Genomic DNA, 25,996 nt, shown 5'->3' with positions numbered 1-25,996 from the left:
CTGCAATTGCCATCTGCAGTGATTTTAGAGCGCAAAAAATAAAGTCTGACACTGTGATCACTGTTCCCCATCTATTTGCTATGAAGTGATGGGACCAGATGCCATGATCTTAGTTTTCTGAATGTTGAGTTTTACACCAACTTTTTCACTCCCCTCTTTCCCTTTCATCAACAGACTCTTTAGTTCTTCACTTTCTGCCATAAGGGTGGTGTCATCTGCGTATCTGAAGCTATTGATATTTCTCCACGCAATCTTGATTCCAGCTTGTGCTTATTCCAGCCCAGTGTTTCTCATGATGTACACTGCATGTAAGTTAAATAAGCAGGGTGACAATATACAGCCTTGATGTACTACTTTTCCTATTTGGAACCAGTCTGTTGTTCATGTCTGGTTCTAACTGTTGCTTCCTGATCTGCATACAGGTGTCTCAAGAGGCAGGTCAGGTGGTCTTATATTCCCATCTCTTGAAGAATTTTCCACAGTTAGTCAATATTTTTCCACAAATGACTGGGCATGCAAATGGTAAATAACTCTGCAATGTGTATGTCATTACACTTTTTTAGTATTTTTATTTTTCAGTTGAGCATCCCTTGGACCGCAAGGAGACCCAACCAGTCCATTCTGAAGGAGATCAGCCCTGGGATTTCTTTGGAAGGAATGATGCTAAAGCTGAAACTCCAGTACTTTGGCCATCTCATGCAAAGGGTTGACTCATTGGAAAAGACTTTGATGCTGAGAAGGATAGGGGGCAGGAGAAGGGGATGACAGAGGATGAGATGGCTGGATGGCATCATTCACTCGATGGATGTGAGTCTGAGTGAACTCCAGGAGTTGGTGATGGACAGGGAGGCCTGGCGTGCTGCGATTCATGGGGTCACAAAGAGTCGGACATGACTGAGTGACTGAACTGAACTGATTATTCAATTGAATGTTTAAAATTGGCTTTTGGAATGGGATGAGTGTTATCTAAGTTAAGTTTGCTATTGAATCAAAGTCCATAGTGGGGATTTTTAAAAAGTCCTTATCTTCTGTTTCTTGTATGTTAAACTGATATCTTTGAAGTTGAATACATTTTTCATAGATTACTGTTGTTGATACGTTTTTGAATGATTAGAAATGTATTTTGTCTTATGAACATTTACAAATTTATTTTGCTTCCTCACATTTTCTGTTTAATAATTGTTCCTTTTAAAACTTAAGATGTAAGACAGATTGTTTGATGTACACAAATTTTATCCTAAATTTGAATATTTTCCAATATATATCTGCAGCTGTGCATGTCTCTGTAAGGATCTTTGATCCTAGTGTGTGATCTTACACGGAAACATGTAGTTTATTTTAAATATTCTAATGGTATTTGTGGTTCTCTCTCTCCTAAGAATGAACAAAAATATAACATCATTTAGAGTACATTGAGTTTATTAACTTTCTTGTAATAGATGCACCTGTTCATGTATAAGGAACCACTGCTTTCCATTTCTCTCTCCCACCATATCATGTCATCCATAGTAATAATCGGTAATGAATGTGCATTGGAAGCAGCTACAGAATAAAGATAAAGGTGAAGTGATTCTAGCTATTTTAGAAAGAAACTCAGGGCTAAACGTTTGAAAGAGTAATATTGAAGTGGTAACCTCCTCTGACACTTCTCAGAAGATACACAATTCTACACAGGGTCTATTGTATGTGAATTCTGGTTAGATTCACCTTAGAGATAAAGGAGAAGCAATCACATATATGGAAAATTTTCTTGAGAACATTTTCAATATAATTATGATTAATGCTTCACAGAAAATAAGACAAGCTATAGTACAAATACTAAATATGTTTTGATTTAACATATAAAAATATTATTCAATAATACATTTTGTGTCCATCCAATGATATGGACATGACTAAAATCTAGCAAGAATATTAAAATATTGGAAAAATGCATGTTTCCTGTATGTATGGTCTTTTGTGGCCCTATTCAGTTATAATTACTGCCCACCTAAGAATAAACAACTGAAGTCACTGCTATTTTATCTGTCACTGGCCAAATATGTCCAGTGGGAAAAATCTCCAATTGTAAATGTTTTGTGGTATAGAGTATGTGGCCAGCTGATGATTCAAGCACTTCCTCTTCACCTTCCAAGTTTGTGACATCAGATGAATAGATTTTTTTTTTTTTAATAAAGGACATTATTTTTAAAGTACCTGGTTATGAGTTAAAGACCTGGTTCAATTCTGTAAAATCAGTAGTCAAATACAGAGAGGTAAGGGGGTTATATTGAGAAACAGTTGTTTAATTTCCTTAAGAAGTTTAAAGTATACTTGAAATATAGTTGAAATAAACTCAAGTGATTAGATGATATCTACTGTCTTTCCCATTATGGTCCAGTGTTTTACCAGAGAATTTGCTGAGGTCTAAGAAAGGTAGAAATTTCTCAGTGTTTCTTGTCATACTCCAAATTTCCTATAATTATTTGAAATTTACACACCTTTTGATTGTTCACTGATATTTAATTGAAAGTTGAAGTGTATTAATGAGGTAACATTATCTTATATTATCTGTGATCATAACCACTCACCATAGTTTTATTGGAAGGATAACGATTGAGGTGGTATTAACAACCATCTATGTAAAAAATATAATTAAAATCACAGGATATATAATTTTTTATAATTATATAAAAATATAATTAAAATCACTCATTCAGTTAAAAGGCGCAGTGTGTAAGAAGTAGGTCTTGTTCAGAGTTTTCCAGAGAAATAGAACCAGTAGAATAAAACCATTGAGGCATAATTGGCTCTTACTGGGGGAAGAGTCAACTGACTTTTCTATTGTGGCCTTCACCTGATTGGATGAAGCCCATCCACAGTACAGAGAGCAATCTGTTTTACTCAGTCTACCTAATTAAACATTAATCACCTCCTAAAACACAATAACAGAAACAGCAAAATGATATTTGACCAAATATTTGGACACCCCATGGTCTAGTGAAGTTTCTGCATTAACTATCATCCAGTGTAATCACTTTTTCTTTTTATCAATAACTCCTATTTGTTATTTGGAAAATATGTTTCAGATTTTCTCTTTTATCTGTAAGTCAAGTTATGTGCCAAATACCACTTGCTTTCCATTCCTTAAAAGTGGTAATGCAGAATTAAAATGCTGGTTTCATAACACACATTGAGTTCCTTGTAAGAAATAATTGACATGTTAACAGTATCAATATGTTATAATATTTTAATATATTCAGTGGAGATAATATCATTCACTATATGACATAAATTATGAACACCATCTAAGGAAAAGAAGAAAAACAGTCTGTAAAATCTTTTGAATAATTCATGAATAGATGTGTGCATACCTTGTGTTTTATAACCTAATGTAGGTACAATATTATGGAATATGATAAAGGGTGAAAACTGATACAACCTAGTTAGATTTTATTTCAAAGCTTGTACAGTAAGGGTAGTTTTGAAATCTTTTTCAGTATATTTTTTCAATTGATATCAGATTAAAAACTGTTAAATTTATTCTCTAATCCAGGAACTTTGACCAAATCATGGTCAAATAAATTTGATTTGATAAAATTCTTAGAAGAAAAGACATGATCTCTAAGAAAACATCCTGTTTTATGATTCTGTATTCTATATCAATTCAGTTCAGTCGCTCAGTCGTGTCCGACTCTTTGTGACCCCATGAATCGCAGCACATCAGGCCTCCCTGTCCGTCACCAACTCCCAGAGTTCTCTCAGACTCACGTCCATCGAGTCAGTGATGCCATCCAGCCATCTCATCCTCTGTCGTCCCCTTCTCCTCCTACCCCTAATCCCTCCCAGTATCCGAGTCTTTTCCAATGAGTCAACTCTTCACGTGAGGTGGACAAAGTACTGGAGTTTCAGCTTTAGCATCATTCCTTCCAAAGTAATCCCAGGGCTGATCTCCTTCAGAATGGACTGGTTGAATCTCCTTGCAGCCCAAGGGACTCTCAAGAGTCTTCTCCAACACCACAGTTCAAATGCATCAATTCCTCGGCGTTCAGCCTTCTTCACAGTCCAACTCTCACATCCATACATGACTACTGGAAAAACCTTAGCCTTGTCTAGATGGACCTTAGTCGGCAAAGTAATGTCTCTGCTTTTGAATATACTATCTAGGTTGGTCATAACTTTTCTTCCAAGGAGTAAGTGTCTTTTAATTTCATGGCTGCAATCACCATCTGCAGTGATTTTGGAGCCCCCAAAATAAAGTCTGACACTGTTTCCACTGTTTCCCCATCTATTTCCCATGAAGTGATGGGACCAGATGCCATGATCTTCGTTTTCTGAATGTTGAGCTTTAAGCCAACTTTTTCACTTCCCTCTTTCACTTTCATCAAGAGGCTTTTTAGTTCCTCTTCACTTTCTGCCATAAGGGTGGTGTCTTCTGCATATCTGAAGTTACTGATATTTCTCCCGGCAATCTTGATTCCAGCTTGTATTCTATATGATATTTAGCAAATCTGTAGTCTGTGTATTTAAAAAATTAGAAATGCATCATTTACAAAGCAGAAAATTTTACATAAAAATTATATGTCTGTATTTCTTTCAAAGAAATAAGATCTAACTACTCCTCCCTAAATTTGCATATGGTATCTGCTTATATTAAGGGTACAATCTTTCCATTTTCTTTCTCATTCACTATTTGAACAAACATTTGCTGAGTATACATTGTCCAATTCTTTGCCTTCTCCAACTTTGGTAGACAATTTTAATTGCAATTCACATTCTAAAAAAAAAAACACAACTGATTTTTGTTTTGTCTAACTAAATTTATGATTAGTTTACAAAGTCATATGAATGTAATATTAAAAGATTATTCAGCACTGGGATGTTACCAAGTAGTAAAATTTCCTTCAAGAAATGTGACTGGTTCCTTTTTCCTTCTTTCAGTCGCTATCCAGATTAACACCATATGACTCAGTCTTACATGGCAGGAATAAAAGGAGATAGTCTTAATTTGCTCATAGTGAAAATAAGTACTGATGCTACTGTTTAGTGAATCAATTAGTTACCATTATATTTTGTGTTAGTGTCACCAGAATAAAGAGGAACAGATTAGTAAAATGATATTTTACACTAAGGAACTACTTACCAAATACATCAACACAAGGAAATATTCACAAATGAGTCTCAATACTTGGTTTATCTGTAGAGGAATGACTTAAATTTGATGTCATAAATTATGAGTACATAAAACAGTGAAAATATATTACTTTTTAAAAATTTAATCATTTGGACAGCACTTGTCTTGCTACTATACCTTTTACCAAGAGGTGGCAGTACCATATTTTCAACATTCATCAGTTGATGGGAAATATTTAATATTGATTCAGAGTATCATTTTTTTTGTGTAAATTTAGTAGTACAAGTCAGTATTTAAGTTCATTCTCATAGAAATCAACTGTGTGATAATTACAGCATGTTTTTTGTAGACCATTATTAATCTTCTTTATAGATACTATCTAGAGCTTTCTTTTTGTTATAGGCAGTGTTCTCTAATGATTGCCAGCACATACACACCTGACTGCCTTACCACCATATTCAGTTCTTAGTGTGCTTAAGAAACAGTAAATATGAAGGTAACTTGAGTAAAAATACAATTTATTGTATTTACTGATATTTGGGGGTGGCCCAAAATATATGTTACAGTGCTTTGTGAAACAAAGGAGTTTTGAATTAAATGATATAAAACCTTGCTTCTCACAGTGTGGTCCACATTAGTCCCCTAAGAGCTCATTATAAATGTAGAATTTCAGTACCCACCCATTCTTAATCTGAATGTGCATTTTATCAGGATCCCCAAATGATTTGAATCCTAATAAATGATGAGAGAGGATGAGATGGCTGGATGGCATCACCGACTTGATGGACTTGAGTTTGAGTGAACTCCAGGAGTTGGTGATGGACAGGGAGGCCTGGCGTGCTGTGATTCATGGGGTCTTAAAGAGTCAGACACGACTGAGAGACTGAACTCAACTGAACTGAAATGATGAGAAGCACTCATCTGAATTAATGTTTAAAAAAATCACTGATAATCAGAACTGACCTTAGAACAGTGCTTTACAAGTCTTATTCCACCAGATCCTCTAAGTGTGAAGTAGCACTTCTCTGGTTACCATGAGAAGGAGTGTCCTAGAGTAGGCCAGTTAGACTCACATTTGTTTATTATTAGTAAAATGAGAACGCTTACCATGAAATCTGCTGTCTTTACAAATGTTTAAGTGTACAATACAGTGTTGTGGACTACTGGTATAATGTTGTAAAACAGATGAAATTTTTTCACCTTTAGAATTTAATCATCTAAAACTTTCTGCGTATTGATTAGTAACTCCTTATTTCTTCCTTTCTCCAACCCCCAGCAATCACTATAACATACTTTGACTCTTTGAATTTGACTATTTCAGATACCTCATATATAAGGAATTGTGCAGTTTTTGTCTTACTGTGTGTAGTTTATTTCACTTATAATAATATCTTCAAATTTCATGCACATTATATGTCACAGAACGTCCTTTGTTTTTAAAGCTGAATAATATTCCTTGTCTGTGTGTGTGTGCATGAACATTTATATTATGTTTTCATTATCCATTCATCTACTGGTGGGCATTGAAGTTTCTTTCTTACCTTGACAATTGTTAGCAGTACTGCACTGAACATGAGAGTGCTCTTTGAGAACCTGATTTAAATTACCCAGATATGTGGTTACTGGATTACATAGTAGTAACTCTATTTTTAACTCATAATATTTTTAATGTTTCTGTAGAAACTTTATCATGTTGTATTCACACCAATGTGTGCATGTGGTAGTTTTCCCAACACATTTGTTGAGGAGTAGCTTTGATCCATTAAACTGCAATGCCTTTGTTGATATTTTTCATTAAGTTGAGGAAATTTTTCTCTATTGCTGTTTTACTGAAAGTTTTCATCACTAATAAGTATTGGATTTTGTCAAACACTGATCTGTATCTACTGATATTATCGTATGATTTTTCTTTCCAGTGTGTTGATATAATGCATTATATAGCTTGGATAAATCCCACAATGTCTTATTGTATAATTATTTTTATATAGTGTTGGCTTTGTTTTCTTCTAGTTGTTTTACAGTTTCAGGTCTACATTTAAGACTTTAATCAATTTAAAATTTTTTGCTGTGTTTCTGTGTGTCATTAGAGAATAGACCAGTTCCATCATTTCATGTATCTATTCTTATGCCAGTACTGTACCATTTTGATTACTATAGCTTTGTATTACATTTTGAGACCAGATAGTATGATGCCTGCAGCATTGAATCTGTAGATTTCTTTGGGCAGTATTGATACTTTAGCAATATTGTCTTCCAGTCTGTGAATATAACTATGTTTCCATTTTTGTGTGTCTTGACATTTATTTTATCAATATTTTATACATTTTGGTACAGATGTTATTTGCTTTCTTAGTTAAGTTTATTCCTCATCTGTTCTTTGTGCAATTGAGTTGCCTATTATGTGGTGAAATGCAAAATAGCACCAACAGTGAACATTATTTAAATTTCTTAAGAATTCTTAGGAAAAAAACACTGCATTAAAAACATCTCTAAAGTGTTTTAAAGCAGCCACTGTTTAATTTATTTATTGAAATAGATCACATTTTTGACCTCATCACTGCTGCTTTACTGATGGGGGCTGCATTGTAAATATATGTCTTTATACTTTATAAATTGAATAATAATTGGCTCTTTATCAAAGTTAAAAGAGAATGGCTTTTGCCAAAGCAAAGAAAATTCCTTTATGTTCACATTTTACACATCACTTATTGTTAAGAAAAACTGTCCTTGACTATGGTGGAAGCCAGAATTACATATGACAGGGATCAGTTCAGTTCAGTTCAGTCCAGTCGCTCAGTCATGTCCAACTCTTTGTGACCTCATGAATCCCAGCACGCTAGGCCTTCCTGTCCATCATCAACTCCTGGAGTTCATGCAAAGTCATTTCCATAGAGTCGGTGATATCATCCAGCCATCTCATTTTCTGTCATTCCCTTCTCCTCCTGCCCCCAATCCCTCAAAGCATCAGAGTCTTTTCTAGTGAGTCAACTCTTTGCAAGAGATGGCCAAGTAGTGGAGTTTCAGCTTCAGCATCAGTCCTTCCAATTGAACACCCAGGACTGATCTCCTTTAGGATGGACTGGTTGAATCTCCTTGCAGTCCAAGGGACTCTCAAGAGTCTTCTCCAACACCACAGTTCAAAAGCATCAATTCTTCGGTGCTCAGCTTTCTTCACAGTCCAACTCTCACATCAATACATGATCACTGGAGAAACCATGGCCTTGACTAGATGGAACTTTGTTGGCAAAGTAATTTCTCTGCTTTTTAATATGCTATCTAGTTTGATCATAACTTTCCTTCCAAGGAGTAAGCATCTTTTAATTTCATGGCTGCAATCACCATCTGCAGTGATTTTGGAGCCGCCCCCCCCCCAAAAAAAAAAATAAAGTCTGACACTGTTTCCACTGTTTCCCCATCTATTTCCCATGAAGTGGTGGGAGTAAATACCATGATCTTAGTTTTCTGGATGTTGAGTTTTAAGCCAACTTTTTCACTCTCCTCTTTCACTTTCATCAAGAGGCTCTTTAGTTCCTCTTCACTTTCTGCCATAAGGGTGGTGTCATCTGCATATCTGAGGTTATTGATATTTCTCCCAGCAATCTTGATTCCACCTTGTGCTTCTTCCAGTCCAGCGTTTCTCATGATCTACTCTGCATAGAAGTTAAATAAGCAGGGTGACAATATAGAGCCTTGACATACTCCTTGTCCTATTTGGGACCAGTCTGTTGTTCCATGTCCAGTTCTAACTGTTGCTTCCTGACCTGAATACAGGTTGCTCAAGTGGTATTCCCATATCTTTAAGAATCTTCTAAAGTTTATTGTGACACACACAGTCAAAGGCTTTGGCATAGTCAATAAAGCAGGAATAGATGTTTTTCTGGAACTCTCTTGCTTTTTCGATGTTCCAGCAGATGTTGGCAATTTGATCTCTGGTTCCTCTGCCTTTTCTAAAACCAGGGATTTCTTTATCTCTATTTCTCCTCCACTTTTCTTTTTATTCTGGTGGTGGTGGTGGTTTAGTTCCTATGTGTGTGTGACTCTTGTGACTCCATGGATTATAGCATGTCAGACTTCTTTGTCCATGGGATTTTCAAGGCAAGAATACTGGAGTGGATTCCCATTTCCTTTTTCAGGAAATCTTCCTGAAAGTGAGAATCTTTCTGAATGTGAGAGATCGCACTCACATCTGCTGCATTGGAAAGCAAATTCTGTACAACTGAGCCATCAGAGAAGCACTTCTTTTAGTGTAATATCTGTTAACCTAAGTAAAGTAGTAACATGATAAAATTTTACCTTCCGGTTCTCTTTAAGCTCTCCACTGTGACAGGTTGAGCATATTATACGACGTAGATTGGTATATATACTTATTTGCTGTTGTTACAACTTCAACTTCGTCTGTTTGTATCAGTTGACATTCATGACATATCTAATTTTGTACTGATAATGTTCAATCTGGTTTTAGAAAAGGCAGAGGAACCAGAGGTCAAACTGCCAGCATCTGCTGGATCATGGAAAAAGGAAGAGAGTTCTAGAAAAACATCTATTTCTGCTTTACTGATTATGCCAAAGCCTTTGACTGTGTGGATCACAATAAACTGTGGAAAATTCTGAAAGAGATGGGAATACCAGACCACCTAACCTGCCTCTTGAGAAATCTGTATGCAGGTCAGGAAGCAACAGTTAGAACTGGACATGGAACAACAGACTGGTTCCAAATAGGAAAACGAGTACGTCAAGGCTGTATATTGTCACCCTGCTTATTTAACTTCTATGCAGAGTACATCATGAGAAACCCTGGGCTGGAAGAAGCACAAGGTGGAATCAAGATTGCTGGGAGAAATATCAATCACCTCAGATATGCAGATGACACCACCCTTATGGCAGAAAGTGAAGAGGAACTAAAAAGCCTCTTGATGCAAGTGAAAGAGGAGAGTGAAAAAGTTGGCTTAAAACTCAACATTCAGAAAACTAAGATCATGGCATCCGGTCCCATCACTTCATGGGAAATAGATGGGGAAACAGTGGAAACAGTGTCAGACTTTATTTTGGGGGGTTCCAAAATCACTGCAGATGGTGATTGCAGCCATGAAATTAAAAGACACTTTCTCCTTGGAAGGAAAGTTATGACCAACCTAGATAGTATATTGAAAAGCAGAAATATTACTTTGCTGACTAAGGTCCGTCTAGTCAAGGCTATGATTTTTCCAGTGATCATGTATGGATGTGAGAGTTGGACTGTGAAGAATGCTCAGCGCCGAAGAATTGATACTTTTGTACTGTGGTGTTGGAGAAGACGCTTGAGAGTGCCTTGGACTGAAAGGAGATCCAACCAGTCCATCCTAAAGCAGATTAGTCCTGGGTGTTCATTGGAAGGACTGATGCTGAAGCTGAAACTCCAATACTTTGTCCACCTCACACAAAGTGTTGACTCATTGGAAAAGACTCTGATGCTTGGAGGGATTGGGGCCAGGAGGAAAAGGGGATTACAGAGGATGAGATGGCTGGATGGTATCATCAACTCAATGAACATGAGTTTGAGTGAACTCTGGGAGTTGGTGATGGACATGGAGGCCTGGTGGGCTGCAATTCATGGGGTTGCAAAGAGTGGGACACGACTGAATGACTGAACTGAACTGAACTGATAATAAAGGGATTGTAAGTTATGAAATACAATATATAGGGGGAGAATAGGCAAGAAGATTGCATATAATATGACATATATCACTGTTAGGTCTTACAATTTAATTACTTTCCTAACTAGTAGATGGAGAAGTTTTGGAATTTTGTAAAATAGATGAAAGGAAGATTTTGGAATATAAAACTCTGATACAGGCATTACTAGTTCATAGTTTATATCTTAAAATGAAAATCCATCTCGATTCCGAAGACAGTCTGGCAATTTCTACTTCACAAGATGAGAATATCCAGGAGTAAGATGTTTGTTTTAGGTGAATGTCAGCAACTTCATTGGAGAAGAGCATGGCAATCCACTCTTGTATTCTTGCTTGGAGAATCCCATGGACAGCGGAGCCTGGCTGGCTACAGTCCATGGGGTCACAAAGAGTAGGACATGACTAAAGTAACTTAGCAGGCAACCATGCAGCATCTTCATATTCTGTAAGATGACTGCAGTGTTCATCAGCAGTTTGGCATGCACTGCACAAAACTAGGGCAGGTGATGGAATTCCAGTTGAACTATTTCAAATCCTAAAAGATGATGCTGTGAAAGTGCTACACTCAATATACCAGCAAATTTGGAAAACTCAGCAGTGGCCACAGGACTGGCAAAGGTCAGTTTTCATTCCAGTCCCTAAGAAAGGAAGTGCCAAAGAATGTTCAAACTAATGCACAGTTGCACTCATCTCACACGCTAGCAAAGTAATGTTAAAAATCCTCCAAGCCAGGCTTCAACAGTATGCGAACTGTGAGCTTCCAGATGTTCAAGCTGGTTTTAGAAAAGGCAGAGGAACCAGATATCAAATTGCCAACCTACACTGGGTCATTGAAAAAGCAAGAGAGTTCCAGAAAAACATCTATTTCTGCTTTATTGACTATGCAAAAGACTTTGTGTGGATCACAATAAACTGTGGACACTTCTGAAACAGATGGGAATACCAGACCACCTGACCTGCCTCCTGAGAAATCTGTATGCAGGTCTGCTGCTGCTGCTAACTTTCTTCAGTAATGTCTGACTCTGTGCAACCCCATAGATGGCAGCCCACAAGCTCCCCTGTCCTTGGGATTCTTCAGGCAAGAACACTGCAGTGGATTGCCATTTCCTTCTCAAATTCATTAAAGTGAAAAGTGAAATTGAAGTTGGTCAGTCGTGTCCGACTCTTAGCGACCCCATGGACTGCAGCCAACCAGGCTCCTCCATCCATGGAATTTTCCTGGCAAGAGTAGCAGAGTAGGTTGCCATTCCCTTCTCTGTGTATGCAGGTCAGGAAGCAATAGTTAGAATGGGACCTGGAACAGCAGGCTGGTTCCAAATAGGAGAAGGAGTATGTCAAGGCTGTATATTGTCACCATGCTTATTTAACTTATATGCAGGGTACATCATGAGAAATGCTGGGTTGGAGGAAGCACAAGCTGGAATCAAGATTGCTGGGAGAAATATCAATAACCTCAAATATGCAGTTTGACACCACCCTTATGGCACAAAGTGAAGAAGAACTTAAAGAGCCTCTTGATGAAAGTGAAAGAGGAGAATGAAAAAGTCAGCTTAAATCTCAACATTCAGAAAACAAAGATCATGGCATCCAGTCCCATCAATTCATGGCAAATTGATGGAGAAACAGTGGATACAGTGGCAGACTTTATTTACTTGGGTTCCAGTCACTGCAGATGGTGACTGCAGCCATGAAATAAAAAGACGCTTGCTCCTTGGTAGAAAAGTTATGACCAACCTAGACAGCATATTAAATAACAGAGACATTACTTTGCCAACAAAGGTCCATCTAGTCAAGGCTATGGTTTTTCCAGTATTCATGTATGGATGTGAGTGTTGTACTATAAAGAAAGCTGAGCACCAAAGAATTGATGCTTTTGAACTATGGTATTGGGGAAGACTCTTGAGAGTCCCTTGGGCTGCAAGGAGATCGAACCAGTCCATCCTAGAGGAAATCAGTCCTGAATGTTCTTTGGAAGGACTGATGCTGAAGCTGAAACTCCAATCCTTTGGCCACCTGATGCGAAGAACTGATTCATTGGAAAAGACCCTGATGCTGGGAAAGATTGAAGGCAGGAGGAGAAGTGGTTCACAGAGGAGGAGGTGGGTGAATGGCATCACCAACTCAGTGGACATGAGTTTGAGTGAACTCTGGGAGTTGGTGATGGGGAGGGAGGCCAGGCATGCTTCAGTCCATTGGGATTACAAAGAGTCGGACATGACTGCGGGACTGAACTGAACTGAACTGTTCATGTGCAGAAAATGAGCAGTGACCTTGTATAGCAACTTCTGTTAATGGACAGTTTTCTTTGGCCTGATAAGGCATCCTTTTGGGAGCTCCTTAATAATAAGGAGTGTGGGGGACAGAGGCTAGTGGAGGACAGAGGCGGGTAGATCAACCCTCTTACCAATGCAGGAGATGTAAGGGGCTTGGATTCAATCCCTGGGTTGGGAAGATTCCCTGGAGAAAGAAATGGCAACCCTCTCCAGTATTATTGCCTGGAAAGTTCCATGGAAAGAGGAGCCTGGCAGGCTACAGTTCATGGGGTCACAAAGAGTTGGAGACAACTAAGCATATTATAATTTTGAACTTCCCTGATGTCTCAGATAGTAAAGCGTCTGCCTACAATGCCAAAGACCCGGTTTCAATCCCTGAGTTGGAAAAATCCACTGGAGAAGGAAATGGCAACCCCCTGTAGTACTCTTACTGGAAAATCCCATGGCCGGAGGAGCCTGGTAGGCTACAGTCCACAGGGTCGCAAAGAGTTGTACACTATTGAGCAACTTTAGTTTACTTTAATAATAATAGATAGTGGGAGAGGGGTAAACATTAAATGAACTAGTTACTATCAGGATGGTAGAAATTCTATTAATATTATTTAATTTTAGAAAAATATTAATGAAAAATTTCCGCCAACAGCATACAAGGATTCCAATTTCTCCACATCCTCACCAACGCTTGTTATTTTTTGTTTGTTTCTAGGATAATATTCATCCTATTGCAATGTGAGACTATAGTTTTGATTTGCATTCCCCTGATGATTAATGAAGTTCCCTTTACCTTTTACCTGCTGGCCATTTATCTGTCTTTAGAGAAATGTCAGTTCAAGACTTTTACCTTTTTCTTACATGGGTTATTTGGGTTTGTTTTTCTATTGAGTTCTAGAAGTTAATTATATTTTGGAAATTAAGCCCTTATCAGATATATGGTTTGTAAATATCTCCTTTCAGTCCATAGATTGCCTTTTCAATGGGTATAAAATTACAAGTATAAAAGAGCCCATTAGGTACTGGAGAGGGAAGGCTCTCATAATACTCTGTTTTAGACAGAGAAACTCCTATATCTTCTCTCTCAAAACAAAATGATGTGTCACAATTCTCCAAAAATTTGCAAGAACCTTATATTTAAATGTAGGATCTATCATCTGTCACGCCATGAGGCAATTTAGACCATGATTTCATTGTCATTTTATATAACCTTAATTACAGCTATTAAAAACAGCAGGGGATTGTCCTCCCAGCTCCTGCACCTTTCATGGAAAACACCTGTGAAAGCTTCCGGATGCCCTTCCACACCAGTTCCCATAGTTATCACTTGGCAGTACCATGCTATGGGTGAATGTATAATTGTTGTCTGAAATGGGTTGGAATCTTCTGGTTACTCAGAACGGAAATTAATACTGCTTGTTACAATGAGGCAGACCTGAGGCTCACTGCCAGATTAGCAAGAACTAATCCTTGGGAAGTGTTGAAAACAATCAGGACACGATTTGGTCACCTGTCTTTGATACTATTATCTGGCACATAGCATGCAGTATTATCCCAAATTCTTCTACATTAAGACAAAATAAAACAGATAATTTATTACCGGGTAGAGCATAACATTTTGGACATTCACTATCAGTTCCCATGAAATTTCTTCAGATCCCATTAATCAACATACAGAAAGCCTATACTCTTCCTTTTCCAGAAGTAGATCTATGTCAGTTTGCTATACTTATTGCTAAAGTTGTCAAGAACTTTGAGATTTCTGTGACTATGCTCTACTTAAAAGCTGGCAAGTAATTTGGCACAATTTTAGAGATGCTGACAGAATACAGGAGACATGAGTCATAGACATTAAACTTTATGGCTAATGGCAGTGCAAGTAGCATGGACATCAGAATGTTTCCTCAGTCCACTTTGCCACTAAGGCCCATGGGAATTACCCAGCTGGGTCCAAATAGATGCCTGAAAATGCAATGATTTGTCTCTTATGGAAAGACATTCTGACATTAGGAAACTGAAATTTTTTATGAAGGGAGTTAAGCATGCCTGCTCCAAAGGAAGGCACTTTCCATCTTCTTTGGCTGATTGTTAAACAGATACCTTTGAAAACATAGTCGAGAACAAAGACAGTCAATATCTTTGCAAAATATTAGGAAACCTCAGACATCCATAAAGAATCATCTCTCAGTGTTGGTTTCCCAGGGTAAAGAATCTGGCTGCCAATGGAGGAAAATCAGGAGATGTGAATTTGATTCCTGGGTTGGGGTTTGGAAGATGCCCTGGAGGAGGAAATGGCAACCCACTTCAGTGTTTTTGCAACTGAACAGGCATATTATCTTCCTCAGCTTTACTTACATTTCTTCTCTCTCTCTCTCTCTCCTTCTCTCTCTCCCTCCCTCTGTACTCCTTCTTTCCTCTCCCTTTCTTTTCCTCTCCCTTCCTTTCTTCCTTTTTCTTTCATCTTTCTTCTGTACTTGCTTTAATGGAGTTCACAGAGTTAAGACTAAAATAGTATTAAATATTTTCAGATACAGTGATACATAAAAATTAAATAGTGCTGATGTCTTTGGATGTACAGTTAGTTTGATTTTCTCCTTTAGATTTTATTTACATTTGTCATATGTATGTTTCTATGTGAGTATGTGTATGTTTGGAGGAAGCACTTAAAATGTTACAAGTTAGACTTTGTATTAAATTTATGTAAGTTTATATACTTAGATTTGCAGATCATTTCTGTGGAAACTGTATTTGATAGGCCTCAGATGGTACCCAGAGTTTACATTTTTAAGATAGAGCAAACTAAAATCTTAAACAATTTGAGGAAAATGGGCATTATAAAAAATTTTTAAAGAGAAAGAAATGGATATGACTTCAGTAAATGCATTGTTTACAATGACAAAGTAAACTTAAATAGTCAAAACTTTCTTCCTTGTGTATTAATGAAGTAAATACATTTCTACTTTATTCATAACTAATGTTTTCTTTAAATTTATAAATAAAGAATGAATTAAGTACAGTTTTTATTATAGCATGTGGATGCAATTTGATATAGTGACTTTATGGAAATTAATTTAGTGCCACAAAAGAAGCACATGTGTAACACTAAACAAATGAGAAAACAAAACAAATAAGCAATGCAAAATTTCATTTATTTTATAACATCTTGCATAAGATTGAGAGAAAAAATTAAACCCTGAACAACCTAAATTTAAAAATATTGTATTAAAAAAGAAAACTAAATGTTTGAGAAATACAGTTATTTAAATATTCATCTATATAGGATCAATATAGATCAATTCATCTGTATTTGAGATTCTATAACATGGTGACACATATATGTAATCACTAGTTCATGAAACTTAAAATATTGCTTGGAAAATACAAACTATATATAAGGAAAAAAATTCTGATAAAATATTAAGGAGAATAGATGATTTATTGAAAGATTAATGGGCTGGCTGATTTAGTTTAAAGTGAGAGTTAAGGTGAACCTTCAAAATGATAATGAGTTATGAATTAACCAATGCAAGAAATATGAGTAAATAGGTTCATAATATATAAAAACAAAATATTCACACCTGTGTTTGTATCTACCAAGGCAATAACATATTACCACATTATGATCACAAAAAATAACATATTATCTCCCATTTATATATAACCCTTTGATATGAAATATTATAGACTCTTCCTTTGATATTGGCTATCATAATTTATGCTTACAGAGTTACCAAAATAACTTGAGCTACAAAATTTGCTTACTCACCTAAGTCTTGGTGATATTAAGGCAGATATTTTTTTGTTTTAGTATGTGTTACGTGAATCACAAGGAGTAAAATTGTTGAATTTATTTTCTTCAAATATAGAAGGTTAATTATAAAATAAAAAGTTATTTTTGTTGAAGTGTTTAAGTTTTAATGGGAAAGAAAATAGATAAAGCTTAAGCAATATAAAATGTATAGGTAACTATTTGTAAAGCTAATCAGAACTTCAGATTGAAAAATTGTTAGGAATCATATAACTCATCATTGAAATTTTTGTTATACACAAATATAAAACTATACTGGTCAGTTCTTCATTAAAATTTCAAGGGAGCCTATTTAGGCTCTAAGAAGAAAATATCTACCATCAAATCCTCAAATTTTTAAAAATTTCTTTTTATGTTTCCTTTCAACTCCAGTCCTGACTTTTAAATTTTTAAACAGATGTTGCATTTCACTTGTATTGAATGACACATGGTAAGGGATAAAAACTGACAATTGCATTGTTGCCATCAATATTTCTTTTAATACAGGTGATTAGATAGAGGAAAATATCTCTTTCTAATAAAATGTTGTAGAGAGACTAAATTTAAACTATGTTTTAACCAGAAAGCAGAGTTATTTTTTATTAGAATAACCATTTTTAAATGGAATTAAATGTAGAACTGATTTCTCTCAAAATTTTCATAGTATATAAGCAGTTTTATGAAAGAAGATATATGTTCATATGTATTTTTGAACCAGAACTAAAACTGAAAAAGTAATATTTTATACCCAAATATATTATTTCATTGCAAGTACTTTAGACAAATGAAACAAACATAGTTTGATATTTTAATCATTCTTATTTCTTTAATAAAATAGGAGAGAGTCCCAAAGCAGAAATCTGCTTGCCACTGGTGATATAGATCAAGTGTAGTAAAAAAAAAAAAAAAAAAAAAAAAAGCTGGTCCTATGTACTTATCTTCAGTTTGATCAATTAAAATATCATGGCTATTGTTTTAATTTTTATTTCCTTATCAGTTCAAAGTGAAACCATTTCTAGCACTTCATTTTATCTTTAGATCCCGAGAAACTATTTCAACTAGTAAGGACTTTTTTGCTAGGATATTCCTTCTTTTGAAAAAAGTATTACACAAAGCAGTATACTCAATTACTAGGCTTCTAAACATGGTGTCAAAGATAAGGCTGATTTTTATAAAAATAGAATTGGGTTAAAAATATAGTAGCTCAGAAAACAATGATTTATGGTGAAGTATTTTAGGGGAAGTATTTTCAGGCAATTGGTACAATAATAAAGAAGAATGAGCATAAGAGGAATACATATATAAATAAGGATATGAAATACATATATAAACAAGGATATAATACAGTAAACTAGGTATTGGCCATATCAGAAAGCCAATACCTTTGAAGGTTGTGTATGCAGAGTTAGTTTAAAATCTTAATCTATTTTAACTTTGTGCAAAAATGCTGTCAATATATAAACCTATGTATACACACACAGATATACACAGCTGACCCTTGATTACAGTATTCTTACAATATTAGAATTTATTTTGGTTTAGAACAATACCTTCATATGCTAGAGGTTAAATAAAGAAGGACATATAGAACACTTTTGAGAGTCCCTTGGACTGCAAGGAGATCAAACCAGTCAATCCTAATGGAAATCACCCTGAATATTTATTGGAAGGACTGACACTGAAGCCAAAGTTCCAATACTTTGGATGCCTAATGTGAAGAGTCAACTCACTCGAAAAATTGAATGCTGGGGAAAATTGAAGGCAAAAGGAGAAGTGGGCAGTAGAGTATGAGATGGTTAGATAGCATCAGCAACTTAATGGACGTGAATTTGAGCAAATTCTGGGAGATTGTGAAGAAAAGAGGAGCCTATCATGCCATGAGATCCTAAAGAGTCGGACACGACTTAGTAACTGAACAAAAACAAATTCTTTGCATATTATAATGGTAAAAAGTGTATTATTTCCACCAGGAAGGACTTTGTTGTTGTGGAAAGAGGAGAAAGAGAATAATAAATCCATGAAAGACTGAAGCATAATATATGCTGTAATGGCTTGTGAAAATGTCAGGTAATGGAGGAATGGGTTCTTTAGGTGACTTTCAGGCATACACGTGATCTTTTTCTTTTTTCCCACACATGAAGTCTTAATACATCTTTAAACTGTTTGAAATATTGCAATATAAACTTCTGTCATTTGAAAGCTGTATTTTATGTCACATGCATGGCTCCTCTCATGATGTTATTCTGTGATTGTTTTAAGTTAGAGGGATTCAGTACCTGTGAGACTTTGTTACAGTATAGAGGCAGCATATAATAAATTGTATAATAATCTGTAAACTGAACTAACACAAGAAATACTTCACACCAAATATTTGTCATGAAATCATAAACTGCAAAATCTTGGAAATTCACAGAAATCTGGGGAAGACGGCAATATTCCCTAAATTTTTCAGTGGAGTTTTAGCTACTCATTTACCACACTTTAAAAAAAAATGCATCATGTTTTTGTTGACAAAATTTTAATGAGGTTGTTTTTCATCATTTGGTTAACTTAGCTTTCATTTGAAGAACAACTTTAATCTTTCTGTTTTTTTCACTGTTTTGCATCCTTTCAAAGTGTTCATCTGTTCCTCAGTAGTAACACTTGGGTTTGCTATTTATTCTTGCTCTTTTTCTTCTTTTTAATGCATCCTGAGACATCTCTAAGTGTATTTGACTGCTATAAAATCAGGATCCTGTTCTCAGTGACTAATTTTTAGTCCCAAGTCAAATTATTTTTCTCATAGTTCTCCAGTCTGAACAATTGCTGTCTAATAGATTTTGATGACCTATACCTGGAGAGTCTAAATTGAAATATGATCCCAACGGTCTAGCTACATAGCTTCCAGAACAGTTGTTGGGAGGAAAAATAACTTATCCTTCTACCAGTGTGCATGCACAAACATGCACATGCACACACATACACATGCACACACACACACTACCAGCACACACATACACACACTACCAGCACGTGCGTGCACATGCAGACACACACACACTATAGCAGCATAGCTTAAGTGGTTCAGGGCCTGCAAATAAGCTATCAAAAGATAGATTTATAGGAGAAAAGGCAAAGCTTATTTATATTCTTGGGAACATATAAAGAAGTGGCTCTCAGAAGAGCTGGATCTTAGGGTTTATATAGCATCATAAGAAAAAAGGGAGTTAGGACCTCCAGACAAAAGGAAATGCTAGGAAACTAATCAGAAACAAGTCTTGGAAACAAGTGGAAGTAAGCATAGTTTTGATAAGTATTTTTTTCTTATTATAAATTCTCATCCAGGTATGAATGGTCTCTCTTGACTGTAAACCACCAGGAAAGGGAAATTGTGCTGGCTTTGTTTGGGGGTGGCCTTGGAGTTCCCTGGTGGTTCAGACAATAAAGAATCTGTCTGCAATGCAGGAGACCGAGGTTCGATCCCCAGCTGGAAAGATCACTTGGAGAGAGGACAACAACCCACTCCAGTATTCTTGCCTGGAAAATTCCTTGGACAGAAGAGCCTGGTGGGCTATCATGGGGTCTCAAAGAGTCAGAAAAGACTGAGCAATTAACACTTTTAAGTCAGCAAAATAAATTTAGATGAGGCTTTCTGTTGAGTGTGTTCTGTTTTGGTCTTTTGCCATTTTTGTAGCTTCTGTTTGTTCTGATCTTTTCACCTTAAAAAATAAACTTCATACCATATCAGTGAGTCCAAATCAGTCCTATCACAGGTAGAGTCTCATAATTACTGAGAAAATGATCTGTATTGGATACTGGCAGACACACATTTGAATTACTAGTTTGGTTACTTCTTATTAATCTCATTAACTTGATTTATAAACTCATTAGAGCATAACAGCAAAGAACAATCAATTTCAGCTCTTAACAGCATGGGGATTGAGACTTGGCTGTGACACTCATATGATCTGTGAATTTGGGAATGTTTCCTCATTTTCCTGAATTGAAGATACTTATTAATGAAAAAAAATCATATGTATGTTAAGGAGTGAAATAATAAGGATTAAACTGGGCTATGAAATAAATTAATATTTTAAACCTCAAGTTAAAAATAATGAATTGTATAAAATGATATGCACAAAGTATTTTTCAAAGGCACTTAACTTTTTTGCATGTGTATTTTTTTAATCAAGAAAGCATAATGTGATTTTATACATTTATTATAAATTTGTCATCATGAAAGGTTTGCATGGGAAATTTTTGCTTTCAAGAAAGTTTTGTGAACTGTAGGGAAACTATTGAAAGTGGGAGGAGAAAGGCACAATAGAGGATGAAATGGTTGGATGACATCACAGAATCGATGGACATGAGTTTGAGCAAGCTCTGGGAGCTGGTGATGGACAAGGAATCCTAGAGTGCTGCAGTCGATGGGGTCACAGAGTTGGACACAACTGAGTGACTGAACTGAACTGAACTTAATAGGGAAATGAACATAATGAGTGAAAATTATTTTTAAAATGCAATAATAGAAAATCTCTGGAAATTAACCTGACCTAAGAACATACATTAAAAAAAAAAAAAACTTTATCTTTAAAACATTTACTAAAACTCAGTTAAAAGAGTGCCATTTGAACCTCAATATGCCCTTTCTTCCCTCTCCCACCCAGTGGGATGTAAACTTCACTCCAGGTGGGTGCAGCCAAGAACAGAGCTCTTTCTCCACCCAGCTTACAGCTGAAGGCAAGATACCTCCATGTGAAGGGCAGTCTGCTAACATTTCTCATTTTACCCAGTTCAACACTGGAGATAATAATCATGGTCAGGGTGGTCAGAAGTAGGATGCTCTCTACTATCCAGTTCCTACTTATCGAGCTAAGTCTTTACTCAGATAGGATAAGGATATTGGGGACCTCACTGTCATCACACCACCTTGCTCATAGGGCAGAAGTTCCAATTCAGGGGAAGGAAACCAAGAAGAGAAGAGCCTACCACCTTGTCATAGTGTCTCACTTTTCAGAAGCATCACTTTTGAAAGAAGTAGGCCTCTATCCCCACTCCCAGATCCAGAACAGTAAATCAGATATTCTGTACAGGAGGAAAGGCAGGCCATAGAACAGAGAACTCTAAAACAGTAATTACCAGTCTAATGGCAGATAGCGTGGGACTGAAGAGAGCAGTTTTTTGCATCACAAGGTCTATGGACAACTTTAGGCCATCATGAGTTGTCCAGAGACTCTGGGAGACATGAGAGAAGATTGCTAAAATTTCTACAGAAACTAAAGTGAAGGAAATTTGGGGGCTGCTGTGGGGGAGATGAGGGGAGGTGTGGCACGAATGAGAGTGTCTGTCATATTCCAGTTGACTCATTCTAGAGTCCTTTGTTGGAGGGTTCCCATTTATAGTAGGTTGACTTGCAAGTAAAAATATAAATGAGCTTAAGTAAAATTTGTCAGTGAGGTATATGTTACCTTATTTTGAGGTCAGTTTTTACTTTTTAATCATGAATAAATAAGTCTAGCTATTACTGTCTTCAAATGCTAATTATAATTTAATTACTATGATTTCAGTTGAGGAATATGAAGTTTTTGCACCTTATCATGCATCCAGTATTCTCAACTGTTGTTTACACTCCAAGCACTTTTTTGGAGGGAGAATATTTCACATAAATTAAGGTGTAATCACTTTTAAATTCTAAAAGTTGACATAAATATCTTATGCATGAAAAAAGTCAAAATTTGGCTTTAAAATTAGATTGATAGTTTTTGCTTTTCTGCTCTCATGTATCTTACAATAAATTTTGTTTATATTGGGATAATTTTATTATTCGATTGAAGAAGTTTGCTCACTAAACATTTATTCTTTAAAATATTTTCATCCGATTATGTTAAAATACTTTAAATGTCTGCACAATAAGAAGCTATAAGGAATATCACTTAAAATATCATTTCACATATATTGAAACTCATTCAGTTGTGTCCAATTCTTTGCAACCCCCTAGACTGCATAGTCCATGGAATTCTCCAGGCTAGAATACTGCAGTGGGTAGCCTTTCCCTTCTCCAAGGGATCTTCCCAACCCAGGGATCAAACTGGATCTCCTCCTTTGCAAGCAGATTCTTTACCAATTGAGCTATCAGGGAGGCCCTTCACATATAGTGAGTGAGTGAATGAAGTTGCTCAGTCATGTCTAACTCTTTGCAACCCCATGGACTATTGCCTACCACCCTCCTCCATCCATGGGATTCTCCAGGCAAGAGTACTGGAGTGGGTCGCTATTTTCTTCTCCAGAGGATCTTCCTGACCCAGGGATCAAGCCTGGGTTCCCACATTTTAGGCGGATACTTTACCCTCTGAGCCACCAGGGAAGTCCTTGGCCAAATAAGAGAATCTATCCTGACTTGTGTAGTCTTCAAAATTAAATCAACACCTGATTTAAATTGTAAAAGGTCTCTATAATTCTACCATGTTTGTATGTTTCCATGTTTGTATGTTTCATCCAATTCTACTTTTGTTGTTGTTTAGTCTCTAACATCTGTATCTAACTTTTGGACCCCATGGACTGTAGCCCACCAGGCTACTCTGTCGTAGGGATTTCCCAGGCAAGAATAGTGAAGCAGATTGCTATTTCCTTCTCCAAGGGATTTTCAGGACTTGATAATCAAACTCACGTCTCCTGCATCTCAGGCAGATTCTTTATCACTGAACCACCAGGGAAGCCGTAATAGTTGTACCTGAATGCCCAGGAATATCAACATATTCTCATGTCTGGACCTTTTTTCCCCTTCTTTTCCATATATCTTAGGATAAATCTTAATGAATCAAATGCTGATGTCTTAATACAAACACTCAAAATGGTTACTACTTTCTGTTAAACAGCTTCTGGGTAAGCAGACTCAGTAAAAATTAGTGGAGATTAGCTCCCAGCCCTGAGCTGACAGCTAGAATTTGCTCAGCCATCTCTACCCTATGTTATCATCCTTTTCATGTGATTTGTTGTTAATGTTATTAAGACAGATAGGTCAAAGGAATTCCTGCAATCATTTTAAACTTTGTAAATGTTATTCATGAGAGTATTCTCCCAATTTCCTGAAATTAGAACCTCAGAGATTTAAAAGAGGAAATAATGTTTGAATTTGAGGATTTAATGAAGCATGCTGAATAGAATGCTCTAAACCAGCACTTTGAAAGTAGATATCAGTTGAGAAAAGAGGAGAGAAGATGGAATTTTGAAATTCTTTTGTGGGTGGAAATGATAGAGATATTGAAAAGTCAGTCAACGCTTGTTCAAATAAAAACAAAAGATATCTTAATTGGTTGATAGCATTGTGAATTGTCAAGCAATTTCAACAACAGTCAAATTCAATCAATTAAAAAACACAGTGTGATACTTACATAATTATGTGCATTTGAACAGTTTTAAAATACATATTTTTATTTCTCAATACTCAGAACAAATCTATTGCTTTTAGGTTCTATTACAATGTGCAATGTAAAAAAAAAAAAAAAAGAAAGAAAGAAAAAGAAACAAAGAATACTATAATGTTTCCCAAAGCTTTTAAAAACTATATTGTATTTATTGAATATATAATGTTACAGTGCATTGGGGAACAAAATAACTTCCCTACCAAGAAATTAGTTAATTTTTTAATTTCAAATAAAATTCTGCATACTCTATTTTTCTTGAAAGAAAAACTAAAATATAGAGCTTTGAAAATCAGTGCATTAATGATTAAGAATAATAAATTAATCTAGGCCAGTGGATAATCTACTTCAAATTTTAATAAGACGTGTTTTTATAGCTCAAAGATGTTTATATATATTTATAAACAATGCATATTTTTATATTTTCTAATTTTACTTTGAGTAAAACTTTGATTTCCAAACTTTATGGAACTGAATTTCAATATGGTGACAGAGTGGTAAAGAATAATTCTGACAATGCAGGAGACACAGGAGACACTGGTTCTATCTCTGAGTCAGGAAGATTCCCTGGAGAAGGAAATGGCAACCCATTCCAGTATTCATGACTGAAAAATCCCATGGATAGAGGAGCCTGGTGGGCTATAGTTCATGGGGTAACAAACAGTCAGACATGACTGATCACATTCACGCACTCAATGCAGCATTAATGTAGACTTACCAATCTAACCTTTTAAAATTCCACATTAACCTGTTAAACCTGAAAAAAAAAAAAAGGTTTAAGAAAACACAGGATTAAAATTGAATATGAGATGTAAAATAAAGCTATTTATATTTTTAAATAACTCATAACCACCATGCAATTTTATTTTGATATTTTTTTCTCCCATTGCTTCAATCTCATTTACCAACGATGAGTTTAATTCAGTTAATAACAGTGGATTTAGTAAGTGGCTATTATATTTGAGTCATTTTCACTATATTTAAATCTATTCATTTCTTTGTGTAAATCCAAGTTTCCATCCAATTAATATCAGATATCTTCCTAAATAATTCCATTTATCAATTTTGTGGCATAATTCTTCTGGCAATGAGTTTACTTAGCATTTATTTGTCCAAAAATGTTTTGTTTTGTATAATTTTTTGAAAAATAGATTACTTGGGTATAAATTCCTCCTTGTTTTGTTTGTTTGTTTCTACTATTTAAAGCTTTAAAAAATAACCCTCTATTGCCTTCTGGCTTGCATAATAATTGTTGTAATTTCTGTCTTTTTCTCTGCATGTAATGTGTATCCTCTCCGCCGCATGACTACCTTTAAGATTTTCTCTTTATCTTCAGCTTTCCTACTTTGATGTAATCATTTGATCATGATGTGTGGAGGTGTTTATTCATGTGTGTTTTGTTTTGTTTTTGCATTTGTTTTAGTCTCATTTGGGGTTGTTTAAATTTTTGGAGTCTGTGGCCAATGTCTTTCTACATTTTCAGAAAATTGTCACATAGTCCTAAAATGTTCTGTTTTGGTTTCACTTGTTTCTCCTTTATGAGTTTTCATTTTGGTAGTTTCTTACTGAGGTACCATTCACAGATCTTCTCCTTGGATGTAAATTTCTTCAGTTGATGAGTCCATTAAAGGGATTCTTCATATCTGATATATGTTTTTTTTTCTAAATTTGCTGTCTTTTATTTCAGCTTTCTTATAGTTTCGCTCTCTATGTTGAAATCCTCTGTCTGCTCATGAATGCTGTCTGTTTTCCCTAACACT

The sequence above is a fragment of the Oryx dammah genome, unplaced genomic scaffold, assembly GCF_014754425.2.
Source record: "Oryx dammah isolate SB20612 unplaced genomic scaffold, SCBI_Odam_1.1 HiC_scaffold_24, whole genome shotgun sequence".
Classification (NCBI taxonomy): Eukaryota; Metazoa; Chordata; class Mammalia; order Artiodactyla; family Bovidae; genus Oryx; species Oryx dammah.
Note: the sequence above shows the minus strand (reverse complement) of the source record.